Source organism: Sinohyriopsis cumingii, chromosome 11 (genome assembly GCF_028554795.1).
Source record: "Sinohyriopsis cumingii isolate HCF-2022 chromosome 11, ASM2855479v2, whole genome shotgun sequence".
Taxonomy (NCBI): Eukaryota; Metazoa; Mollusca; class Bivalvia; order Unionida; family Unionidae; genus Sinohyriopsis; species Sinohyriopsis cumingii.
In genome coordinates, this window is record NC_142971.1 from 11,972,859 (window position 1) to 11,987,516 (window position 14,658).

A 14,658-nucleotide genomic window follows, 5' to 3' on the forward strand; every position below is an offset into this window, starting at 1 on the left:
TTCAGTTGTTAATCAACCGGTTGACTTTGAGCACGAAGATAGACCAGGTGGTGAATTTGATATTATAAAAAGTGTTAATGCGACTTACAACCTAGGATTTGCAACACGCCGAGCAGCGTTGTCAGGAAATGATAGAAATTTTTCATGTGCAATTCCATTATCTCACATCTTTGGATTTTGCAGAAATGTTAGAAAGGTCATCTTTGGAGCTAAACACACAATTGTGCTCGTAAGAAAAGGTAATGATAATGATGCAATTTGGCGAGGTGCTGGTGTCGCTGATGGTAAAGTAAATATATCAAAGCTTTCATTCTGGATGCCAGTAATGATTCCATCTATTATTGAAGAACAAAAATTACTATCTTTTATGGATCAAGGCGGTAAATCATTGATATCATGGTTAACAGCAACCACAGATGCTATTCAAAGCTCTGTTAATGGTTTATTTACATGGAATATAGCATCACAACAGGGTGTTTCTGCACCACGACATATTTTTATTGCGCTGCAAGATAATGCTCGGACGAGTAATCAAGAACGTTCACATATGATATTTGACAACCTTGGAGTTAATGAAGTTTCCTTGCGGATAAATGGACATCAAGAACCGGCTGAGGATATATTGTTAAATTTTGATCAAAATCACGTAGCGCGTGCATATCATCGTTTGATGTCATTCATGGGACGTGATCAAAACGTAGATACTGGGCTGCAAATATCACAGTTAGATTTTACAAAACTATATCAGATTTATTACTTTTCGTTGGAACATCTTGATTTATCCAAACAATCTGTCGTTGATATACACTTTCGAGCTCGTGTTACTAACCCTCCTCCTGATATAGCTGGTCCACCACTTGTTCGCGGCGCCTACAAAGCAATCGCGGTTATTCTCAGCGATAAAGTCATGTTACTTGAAGGTGGTAGTGGTCGAATGAGAGTCGTTGATGCACCAGTGGAAAATCTTTAATTATGTTATTTAAAAACACGAGTATTATCATAAAATGCCATATCAACACGTTAGTGTCAGTCTGACTCACGGTCAGATTAAAAACATTCAATCAAATTCAGCAAAAAACTGCGGAATGAAAATATCACTAAAGCGAGATCAGATCACGGGTGGTCAAAATAAACTATCATTATCAGAACGCCAGCTTAAACATTTCAACGACGCTAAACAATCAAAAACAGGCGTCAAACTCAATCTCTCTGCGGGTGCGGTTAAAGACTCAATTAAAACAGGCGGTATTTTTCCACTCCTCGCGGCTATTCCAGCGTTAATAGCTGCTGCCGCGCCAGCCGTAGCAAAAGCAGCCGCGTTAGGTGCTGTTGGAACAGCTGCTGGAATGGCTCTAAAGAAAGCAACAGGGCAAGGATACAAAAAAAGGGACGCGGCTTAAGATTGCCAGGATCTCGTTGGGGAAGAGGTCTAAGGCTTCCACGTTAGACGTTCCAGCATCAAATTTTGATTTACTTGATGCTGCTAAACGATTAAAAATAAAGGCCTTTAGAGGTGTTTTCATGCGAGATCAATTACCAAAACAACCAAACAAACTCGAAACAGGTATTATTAATCTCGACGAACGTTCCGGACCTGGTACTCATTGGGTATCATACGCGGTTGATCCACGTGGAATCGTTTATTTTGATTCATTTGGGTTAGCTCCGCCTGTTGAATTTATCAAGTATGTTGCACCACTTCACGCAAGAACCAAAGTTTGGTATTCAACGCTACCCACACAAACAGTGACAGATCCGCCAATATGCGGCCGTGAAGTAATTAATGTACTTGACGCTATATCAAAATCATCCAGGCCGCCACATAAAGTCGTGCATGATTATACAAGCAACCGATTCGTTTTAAACAACAGGTCTTATTATAATGGTTGATATTTATGGAAGATCTTCCTCACGCGTTAAGAAAAAGCCCGGCGACGTTGATCTATCGAAGTACGCGACTAAGGATGATCTCGCTGATATTATGAACCTGGCTGGAGTTGACCCAGATGAGGTTGTTATTTTTCAGGATCGACATGGTAAACTAAAAAGCAGCAATATCAAATGGAATTATATAATTCGACGAGTACTTGGTGCAGTTACGGATAATATACCCGTGTTTACTGACAGCGGCAGAATCAGGGATTCAAGTATATCGTTTACAACCATCAGAAATCAAATTACGGCAGCTGTTGTTAATCGCGTAAAAAATACCGGTGACACAATGACAGGTGAACTTAGCATGAACGGAAATAAAATAGTAGTTTTAGGAGATCCAACATCCGGTGAAGATGCTGCAACGAAAATTTATGTTGACATTAGCTATGGTATCGTAGACAATAAATTATCCACGCTGAGAGCCGAGTATGATGTTCACGTAGGCGCTTTTGGAAGATTTCGAAGAAATTTTCAAAAAACCGACGAATCCATAGATAAATTCTTCGGCACTCCGCACGCCGTTGACATGAAACTCGTTGATATCAAAACTAACCTAGACACGATCAAACAAACACAGCAAAACATCGTAGCGGGAATTCCTGAAATCGTTAATAAAACCAGTCTGATTAAAATCTCAGCCGGAATAACTTCCGGGCATATTACCAACATCGTATGCACGGTATCATCGGGATTTGCAACATGGTCGCAGCAAAACAATACTATCAAATATACCGCAACAGTCACTGGCGTGTACAGGCTGTCTGTGTTTAGTGCTGCAAAATTTGAAATATTTACAACGTATCCATGGCGTCATTCAACTGATAAGTTTTCCGGGGTTGTATCTGTCATATTAAATAACGGAACAGAGGAAATATTTATTCTGGAAGCAGCTGATAAGAAATTAACCGCAACATCCTTCTGGTGGTGTTTGGAATTTGTAGCTGAAACACCTCAATTGGTTACGGCATAAAATATAATGAGTGCTATCGACGTTCAAGGATTTAGGTACAACAAGCGCGTGAATGGCAGGCAGCGTTGAAAGATCGAGTCGAACAATATACAGTAAAAATAAAAAAGTATCAACGACGATTAGTTATCATCGACGTTGTTGTTTATTCGGTATCCGCTGTTGTTGCCGGAAGCGGAATAATATTATCCGCGGTAACAATGATGGCACCAGTAGCTGTGACTATTTGTGTTTGTGCAACTATGACAATTGCAGGTGTGCTTAATATCGTTGCAAAAAAAATATGTACTTGCACGAATGAAAAATTATCCGATTACAAGATAAAATTACACATAGCAACTGTCGCATACACGAGGTTATCCTCGTTGTTATCAGCGAGTCTCAATGATGGAATTATATCCGATTTTGAGTTTTCAATGATGATCAGCGTATACAATTGCGCTGGTATTAAAGGTACGAGTATCAATAATGACGGAATTACTGCAGCAGATCGTGACGAACACAACCCCGCACAAGACCACGATGATCTCGCTAAGCTCGATTAATCCTGAATTTGACATCAATTTTCCAACAGCAATTCGCGCGAATGAAATTGCACTAGCACAATTACGAGTATATTACAGCTGGCCAAATATCAGATCAAAATCATTTAATGGTACACCAGCAAATAATTCGCTTGTATTTGCTGATAAAAACAAACCCGATGAAACACCTGACTTGGTTGTTGTTGGAATACCAACTGGTAGTTATGAGGTCGAACAAATAAATGATGAATTTGCGCGTAGAATAAAATCAATAACAGGAAAAGAAGCAAAAATATCAATTAACGTTTATGAACCGACGCTGTCTTCGACGATTGAAATAAACTCGCCTGATTACGTCGTTGATATTTATCAGTCCACGATAAGATCCGTACTAGGTTGGCCTGATATTGCGCCAGTGTATGAAGGACCACCAGAACCAAAATTAATTGATTTTATCACTGACAATGCCGGATTTATAACAACTCCAGAATACCGAAATTTGTATCCATGGACTGGTAGGGATTTTCGTATTATTAATGATGGAAAATATTATCCTATGACACCGTTTTCTATCTATGATTTTGGTGTGAAAACATCAACTAATATTGTTTATGAAAGAGATTTCAGATCAAAGGCTAGCGAAATTAAAACTGAATACACAACTACATTAACGACACTAGCACAGTTGTTTAAAAACTATATCCTGGAGTATCCTAATGACGATCTAAGACATCAGATCATTGCAACGATACAACATTTAAATCAAATTGTATTAGATCTTAAATATTTTAATCAGACCATTATTGAGGTAATAAATGCTCTTAATTTTATAGATACAGGAGAATAAAATAGTATCAAACAAGCATATATTGATCATTATAAAATAACTGAAGCAGAATTATTAGATTTTACACTACCAGATTTGAAACCGGCGAATTGATAAGATCACTCAACGATATTATCAACAAAAACTTTTCTGAAATACTAGCTGTGTGGAGACAAATATCCCCACCAGCAACTGTTCTCAGACATAATAATGATCCACTCGGTGGCGGCAGACACATATCTCCGGGAATCGTTAATATAACGTCGACGGTCGCGGTTAATCTAGTTTGTGACGTAATCGAAGGCAGTTATCAAATAGATCTTGGAAAATCAAATCAGGCTCAACAAGGATACATCCTATACACGTTCACACCACAAGTTCCCCCTGGCGATTTGATCGTACAAGTACCAACCAATCCTGTTTATCTACGCACACATAATCAGTATTTGTCACTAATAAATTTCAAACTCACAGACCACCTTAATCGCTTAATTGACCTACGTGGAGAAGAGCTTGTAATAAATCTGTATGTGAAATCGTAGATCTTTGATTTTAAAGATCTTGTAATGTACCAGCACGTGAGGGTTTTTATACACTTGAAAACGCGCGTTTTCACAAAACATAGAACAATTTAGTTATTGATGAACACGGAAACGAGGATTTCTTATCAACACAAGAACAATTAGATGAACTCCGTCGAGATCATTTGTAACAGAGATCAAGCACACTCCTGCATCAAAGTCGATCAACTTAAATAAATAAATATATCTGTTAAAAAATTCATCTTTTTTAAAATGTTTTATTTTTTTCTGAAAATTTGATCATTTCACATAAATCTGAGTACCAACTCACCCATCAGAGTTATAAATTGCATAAATCTGAGTACCAACTCACCCATCAGAGTTATAAATAAATAATAATTCAGAAATAAAATAATAATTCAGAAATAAATAATTTGTAAAATTAAGAAATTTGCACAATTTTGTAAATTTGATGGGGTAAATGGTAGTCAAAATTAAGAAATTTGTACAATTTTGTTAAATTTCAGTAAATAAATAAATTAATTCAGTAAATAAATAAATAATAATTCAGTAAATAAATAATTTGTAAAATTAAGAAATTTGTACAATTTTGTAAATTTGATGGGGTAAATGGTAGTCAAAATTAAGAAATTTGTACAATTTTGTTGTATTTTGTGAAATAATTAAGAAATTCTTCATTTTGATGGGGTAAATGGTAGTCAAAATTAAGAAATTTGTACAATTTTGTTGTATTTTGTGAAATAATTAAGAAATTCTTCATTTTGATGGGGTAAATGGTAGTCAAAATTAAGAAATTTGTACAATTTTATGTTTTTGATGGGGTAAATGGTAGTCAAAATTAAGAAATTTGTACAATTTTTTTATATTTCAGTAAAAAAAAACCAAATTAATTCAGTAAATAAATAATAATTCAGAAATAAATAATAAATCTGAGTACCAACTAGCCAATCAGAGTTATAAATTGCATAAATCTGAGTGCCAACTAGCCCATCAAATTCAGAAATAAATAATAATTCAGAAATAAATAATAATTCAGAAATAAATAATAATTCAGAAATAAATAATAAATCTAAGTACCAACTCACCCATCAAAATTGCAAATTGCATAAATATGAGTACCAACTCACCCATCAAATTCAGAATAATATTTCTGATCAAAGATCTCAGTCATCTTCATCGGAATTACTACTTTGGATCGTTTCACCAACTAGGTTACTCGCTAACATAATTTTTCTTAATAGTCTTATGCGAGTACTAATTGTTTTCTTTTCCTCGTACTCGTGGGATAACAGCGATCTAATTTTTTCCACTGCGGCAGAGAGAGGAACGAATTCCTTCACCTGATTATCTTCTACGGTAGCTAGCGAATGAAACATTGCCGCCTGAATCCGTTTCCTGTGCTTATATTCAGATGATAATGTGTGTATTCCTTGGTTTTTACGTTCTTGTAAAATCTCAAAATCAGAAACTATTTTTTCAGGATTTAGTTCATTAGATATATTAATTTCATCTTTTTCCAATTTTTTAATAGCAACAATTACATCATTAATATTTTCGTAGTTCATTATTTAGTATATATATATTTAAAATAAAAAAATTATCCCTATAGAACCCCTAGCGAGTGTTTAGCGAGTTCGTCGGGATGTTTCAAGGACAGCACAAACATATATTATGAAATGTGAACCTCTATTCGAGTCTTTTAGCAGGTTTAAGTATGCAATGAATGAAAGACAGTACAACCAAGAACTCAGCTTGCCATCGCATTATATCAAGTTCATCAGGCACACGAAATATTCCTTCTACGAGAGCTTCTAACCCGTCAAACAACGGTCTAGAGGCCCAAGAAGGGGGACGGCACAAACATATATTATGGATGAACCTCTATTCGAGTCTTTTAGCAGGTTCATTAAGTATGAAATGAAATGAATGAAATGAATGAATGAATGAAATGAGATGAAATATATATAATGAGATGAAATGAATGAATGAGGCCATTTTCTCCGCTCAACAGAACCACCTACCCCAATAATCAACCCGTAGGTAATACAAAACATGTATTAACCACCGGTGATATGTGGTTTGGATGGTTTTGAGAGCGGAGAGGGGCTGGCGGAGCCCAATTAATTATAAAAATCGCTAATATGCGTAACCACCGACCAATTGTCAGTCCCATATTCGATCCTGGACCGCGAGCGTCACAGTCCAATACGATACGGATTGAGCTATCGAATTCATCTAACACTATATGCTTCGGAAGTTAATATATAGCTACAGCATTTCTGAATTAAAACAGCGGAATAGTTTCTACATTTAAATAACTGTTTCTACATTAAAATGACGGTTTCTGAATATAACAACGTTTTTCGTAACAGACTGCAAATACAAACCTGCGTATCAGTCCTAAGCGGTATGAATACACCTGCATATCGATTTGTGCATAACAACGGTTTCTAAGCAGATTGTAAATGCAGCATGTTCTGCCTGCAACTACTTGCGGATCAATAACAACGGTCAAGTTACCTCAGTTTCTCGCTATGTTGTATGATGGGAAATTTCTATTTTGTAAGTTAGAAACCATAAATATACTTCTACGAGTAATTAATTACGACGTAAATGGTTAATCTGACCATAAAAATCGGAAATTTACGAAGAAAACTATATATTACAAAGTAATCTCCCTTTTGCATAATTAAAAATTCAGTAGTATAAGGGGGACATACAGCGACTCCAAATAATAAATATAATTCGAGGTGGTGATGATAGTTAATAATGTGGTGATGATAATTATTGATACTGAAAGGTGATTTTCTGCTTATATTTCTTTGAGAAAGTAGATTTGGTTATATTTTCTGCGACGTATTTACCACACGCGAGTTAATATCAAAATATTTCGCAGCCGCGTTCATAGACTGAAATATAATTTCTTTGCCAGTTTCTGTGTTTGTAGCCTTGATCACCCTTCTAGAAACTGTCTTACATCTTCCAGTATTACCACGTGCAGAGTTCACGCTTTGCGTGACAACACGAAGGTTGGATAAGGAGTTGTTCTGAGGATCCCCGTCAATATGATCAATAACAAAACCATCTTAGATCAATCCGTTGTGACACTCGAAAATAAATCTATGACAGAGACAATTTTTCCTTCCAGCAGTAAACATTAGATAACCAGTATTAATGACAAAACCAACCGGTCTTTTAAGCATACAATTTCTGATCATACCATAAATATTTGATTCGTAGTTTGTTATTGTAGGATGTTGGACAAATTCATTTTGCTCCATATATGATAATATTATTTGTTTAAATCATTGTTTGTCTGAAAACTTAGATAATCCTCCACGGATTTTATAGCATTTTCACTATTATTATTTTTTTTTGTCATAATATCTTTTAAGCTCTCTGAACCGTTTTCCCCCGCACTTTCCACATAATTTTGTTTTTCCTCGCACTCCAGTACCACATCGCAGACATGGTTTTGGTCCTAAGCTTCCACGGTTAACGCACTGCATGTGTTGTCCGCAGAACTCCTTTTTGCAGGATTTATTACAACGAGTTAATGAACCCACCATGAGCCATCTGCATTGAGACATTGTATACATAATATTTTAATTTAAATACTTGTCTGAAATATAGTATGAACGAATTCGATAGATTATCCCGAATAAAGCCCTGGAGCGTGGATAAATTCAACCTCGACAGAATATCTCCAGACTTACCAGTACGAGATCTGGTTGATCCGAAAAATAAAAGTTTGATTAATAAAATTCACGACGCCAAGAAAGAATTTCACACAGATGGTGCATCTCATGTCTGGTCAACGTTCAAGATTATACGCGACAAAAATATCATTAACGCTATGATGAACGACAAACGAGCAGCAATTATCATTAACTATCTTGATAATCGCAAGTATCTTTTCAGAATAAAATTTGTCGTGTTGACAGAAACAAATGATTGGATTATCCGTGACAAATATGATCCTGTCCACGGTAATAAAAAAACTGTCGTACTAAGTAAAGATTCCAAACCAGGTCTATTGACAGGTATTGACAAACCGTATTATGAACGAGCATATCCTGTGACCGCGGTTATTTATGGAATCTATGTGATGAATGAAAAACCTAGCGTTGATAAACTAGCGCCGATGAAAATTTCAAAAAGAAATTGTGTAGCTGAACGAGTAACAGAACATTTTACCGTTTCGACTCGTGGAAACGGTCTAACGGATAAGAGACGTAAAATAATAAACACGTGGGGAGAAATGGTTAAAGATACTGGTGCATCTATCAAAGATGTCGCTGAGTTAGGAAAAAAATTAAAATTTCCAATAACCGTAGCGACGATAACAGGAAAAATTTTGTATGAATCAAAATATAGATCAAAAGGAGCTTCGATCGAAATTATTGATCATAACGCACACGCGTGGACTAACGCAGTAACAATATTTCCACGAGATCGAACTGTTAAATGTTATCCCATAGATAATTCTGATGGAGGCATGTTTGATTTTATTAACGAAATAAGTAAAAACGATCCTGTGTCAGTAAGGTTCTTTCAGTCTTGTGTGGAAGAAAATAATCAATTTGATCAGTTTGTGAGACCAAATGGTGTTATTTATCGAACAAATCCTCTTCACGAGAAAATGAAAAATCTTGCACTGCAATACACTGATGACACTGACGAATTATTGAGCAACTGTTTTACTGTTCCGTCAGTTGCGGCTCATTTTGCTAGAAAGAAAAATTCGTGGAAACCAACTCGGTTTGATTTTCTCAATGACATAGTATCCAGTTGTGTCGAATATGGACACGGCGGACTATGGAATACTAAATACGATCACAGAGATGTTATTTCAGTTGATATGGTTGCGTGTTATCCGGGAAGTTTTCTTGGATACGGAGATTGTTCTGTGTATTTTGAGCGATTCGGTCATCCCACGCACGAAATGACGCGATTATCGATAAATGGACCATTACCGGATTTTGACCTGACTGGATTTGCTCGTATCGAGTCATTCGAAATGTCTAAAGGACTCCATGCAATTTGTTATGTTTGGTTTGGAAAACATTTTTCAGAAAAAATGTGGACACCAATAGTACTATTACGGTATATGCTTGATTTCATGATGTTAATATCGCTGACGATCAGCGATGCAGTTATATCATATCGAAAACAAACCGAAGTTTGGTTACCACATTCGAATGAAACCGATTCCAAGGATCTCGGTAGAAAAATAATTGGCAAATTTACCCAAGGAGCAGCATATGATCACAGACGACATTGTACAAGATTGATCATGGACGACGCTGCGTTAGATTTTATAATCGCTGATACAACGAACAAGAACATGTTTGTGAGTCGAGAAACAGTTTTCTTGTCAAATGGAAATAAACTAGGTACCATTGTGAACTACATGGACGGTGAGTCACCTCAGTATACTCATTTAAGATCATCGATGCTCGCGTATGTTTCAATAAATCTATTATCGATGATAAATAAGGTTTCTACGCATGCCGTCAGAGTTGCTACTGATTCGTTCTATATAAGTAAAAAACATTCAATACAGTTAGAAAAATTAAACATAGGCACTTATGCATCGTGGGGTTCGTGGAGAATAAAAAAGGAATATATGCTCGATTATTCCGAATCCGCTGATGTTGCAGTTAAAGATATTTACTGTAAAAAATATCAAACGTTGACAACTTCGTTGTTACCATCGGTATACGATCCAATAACTAGACACAAAACGGTTTATCTAAACGGACCTGGCGGCAGTGGTAAAACCACTCGAGCTATCGAACTATTTCAGAACTCGGATATGATCGTGCTAACACCCACGCATAGACTCGCGCGAGAGATGAAACAACGCGGTGTTAATTCCTGTACTTATCACAGCTTTTTTCGATGGAAGGGTGATACATGGACATCTTTAAGGATGGGCGAGAAATACATTCCAAGGATTATAATATGGGATGAAATATGCACTGTACCGCTAGAAACATTAAAAATATTTCTTGATTGGTTGTTAACAAGAAATACTGCTGTGATAATGTGCGGCGATCACGGTCAACCACCACCTGTAGCTGGACCATCTCCACATGGATGGCTGAAAAATTTCGTTGATCACGCTGAAGAAATAACTGATGATCATAGAGCACTTGATGCAGCGTTGAAGGAATTTAAAAAATTAATCAGACTACAACCGAATAAAATACAGTGTGAAGTAATGCGCGAGATAATTTCAGAAACACCCATGAAAGACTTTATGCAAACGTGGCGACCAAACGATTTGATAGTTGCAAGTAGAAAGATAGTTCGTGATACACTTCAGCTGGAGTTGTTTCAGTTACAACGAGAAAAGTTTCCAACGTTGTCAGTTCCACTATGTTATCGACCAGCAGATACGCGACGGCAAAATATCGACGTTGATATACCAGGAGAGTCAAAGAGGAAACAGAATCTTGTATTGAATGATATTGTTGCAGTCGACGTTGATGTTGTTGAAGATGCTCTACGTACTGATAAATCCCCGTGGACGCTCGGATACGCGATGACGATTCATTCATCTCAGGGATTAACTATTACTGATACAGTTATTTGGATCGTTGATGATCGTATCGAATGGTCGAACTTGGTTTATCTTGCAGTGTCTCGAGTTAGAAAAATATCTCAATTGAGACGGATCGTCATGGACTCGTCAGTGATTAGTGATGATGATGTTGACGGTGATATAATAAGAAAAAAATTATCTGGTTATAAACAGTGTGATAAAAAAATAAACGCAATTTTGATCTTGATGTTGATTTTATTAATGCGCTGAAACAACAACAGAATAATCATTGTGCAAGTTGTAATTGTATAATGTTATGGCGGTATCTGAAAAATGATCCAAGCAATTTACCATAGATAGAAAAAATAACAATCTTGGTCATACACGAGAAAATATCATGTTGACCTGTCTTGAATGTAATCGACGTCGTGGTGCTGGCACCCTTGGTGCTAGTTAAGTGATTTTGGTGGTAATTGTGTATCCGTGGGGATTACTTGTAATTGTTCACGTACAAATCCGCGTTGAGGAGCAGCCGAATCTAGTCTATAGATTGCGGGTCTACCTGAGGATCTAGTTACGGTGGATATCTTATGTGTGGTAACACTCCAAATAGGATCAGTCGCTCTTTTTTTACCACCTTCGAGTTCGCCGGGCTCATATAAATACCTAATAATGGTTGTGCTGAAAGATCACGTCGTTGTGTAGGTATGTGCGCGCTTGCAATTGCATTAATAGGTTTCATGTTGGTCGTTCGAGTTACTTCATTATTTAACGCTGCTATCACATTTGGTAATCTTGCCACCCATTCAAGAGATCTTTTATCCTGAATCAATTCCTTCGCGTATTGATATCCAAATAACCGCTCGGCAAGTGTTCGATTAAATCGCTCAACAATTGCCTGATCACGATGAATTGCAGTATGTCCTCGTCGTATTTTGGTATTATGTTGTTTCATCAACGATGATACTGGACCAAGAAATTCCTTGCCAGGATCAACCTGAAGCAGCTGTGGCCATCGTAATGGTCCTCGTTGATAAATTCGTTTAAATGCGTCGGCTACTTCAGCAGCTGTTTTAGTCGTTAACGGTTCTGCTTCTTTATATCTACTTGCAACATCAACAACAGTTAGCGCGTATTTGTACGTTTTTCTACGTACAGTATCATATGGTAAAAATAAAATATCAGCTTAATGAACTTCATTAGGAACACTGACACTGAAATGTGCAAATTGAATTTGCTTAGGACGTGGTAGATAAATTTGCCATATTGCCTGCCTGGACAACCACGTTTTAGCAGTAGAATGTTTAACCGCTGCTGCATCAGTGAGTTTACTAATTGCTGCTTTACCCTTCCAGTATCCAATTGGTGAATAATAAATCGATTCCATTATATATTACCAGCCCTTAGCGCTAATTTACTTTTCATCGCAGATCTTACTAACCAATTAGCTAATGATTCTCTGATATTTTTATTTTTTATGGAATTTAATGCATGAAGTAATTTCACATCTGCAATATGCCTATCTTGTAGATTTTTACTCTTATAAGCTACATCATGAACATGACAAGCTCGATCAATAGCGTTTATTGGTTCCTCGCCTGGTTTTGGTTGATCCTGATTATCAAGCCTGATATCGAGTCGAGTACCAGGACCGCAATAATTATATCCTGGTAGATGTTTTTCTCCGCTGTATTTAGCCCATGGAGCACCTGGAAACTTTGACATCAAATTAGCAATATCACCACCGCGCCTATTAGGTAAAAACAAAAATTTCTTTCTACCGCATACAGAACATTTTCCACCATACGCTATTTTTTTATTTTTTGTTATAACCTAGCTAAATCAGTGGTTGGAGTTTTAACTCTACAGCGTAAACAATATAAATTCATGTTATAATATATATGGATATAATTGATTTCTCAGCAACTCGGCAGCGAGAGCCAGTTAAACACCATCCTGCACTACCGAATTCCATCAGAATGATTATCATAGGACCATCTGGATCGGGTAAGACGCAATTATTACTTAATCTGATAATGAGATGGTTGAAATGGGATAAGTTGTATTTGGTAGCACCATCCGCTGATGGTCAACGATGTTATGAAGTACTTAAAGATTTTAACGAAAACGCGCGATTACTGGACGAAAATAATGATGTTATAGAGTTTATAACAGATATTGATGAAGCACCGTCCGTTGATGTTTTAAACGGATTTATTAATAATTTAGTTGTGTATGATGATGTGATGCTAGATAAACAGTCAAATCCAGGTAGGATTTTTTCCCGTGCTAGACATAAAAATACCGATGTTATTTATGTTACTCAACGATACACACAAATACCAAAAGTGATCAGAGATAACTGTAATATTTTAGTTGTGTTTAATGGCGTAGACACACACACGTTGCGAAATATTCATCAAACCTGGTGCAGCGGTGACATGGATGTAATTAAATTCAGAAACTTCTTTTCACGAGCGCAAACTACTCCGCACGGGTTTATAACAATAAATTTGCACGATCCTAGAACAAGATATCGTATTGGACTTGATAAAATATTTGGATAACAGGGGTGATGATAAAATTAAACTGAATTAAAAAGATATCATTAATATAATGAACAATTGTGCGTGGCTGCGTCAAGGAACCACTAACAAATGTGATAAAAAATGTCGTGGAGAATATTGCAAAAAACATAATTATCTTATAAAGAAAAACCCTCATGCTGGTCCACGAAGTTGTGTTGGATGTAACAACGGCGTTAGAGGATTATATCAGATTTGCAAAAATTGCGGTGGAGATCGATACAGAAGTTTAATGATATATTACAGAAAAAGAAAAAACATAAATCCAAAAATAGAAAAACCACCATCAGAACTTGAATATTACTTGAAACATAGAACAAATTCCCAGGATTCAGATGAAGATTCCCAAAATTCAGATGAAGATTCCCAGGATTATTCAGAATAACATAGCAGCAGAGGGGGCTCGTCTACAATTATGTTGGGGACAAACAATAATCGTAGACGTGGTATTGACCTCTGTGAAGGGTCACTATTTTTTTTGTATAGAAACAAGGGTGACCATTCCCTAAAGTGGTCTGATCGCCCCCTCTGCTGCTAGGGATATTTCAAAGATGGGTCATTCAATCAGATTTAAGTGTATTAAAGTGAATTAAACCATTCATATTTGTTGCTAAAGAACAAGATTCTCGTATACTGCTACGAGAAAACTTATGGGCCACTCATATATTTTCCTAAAAGCAAATATAATCTAGAGTCCCAGGATTATAGTGATATTTCAGAGCTGCACCA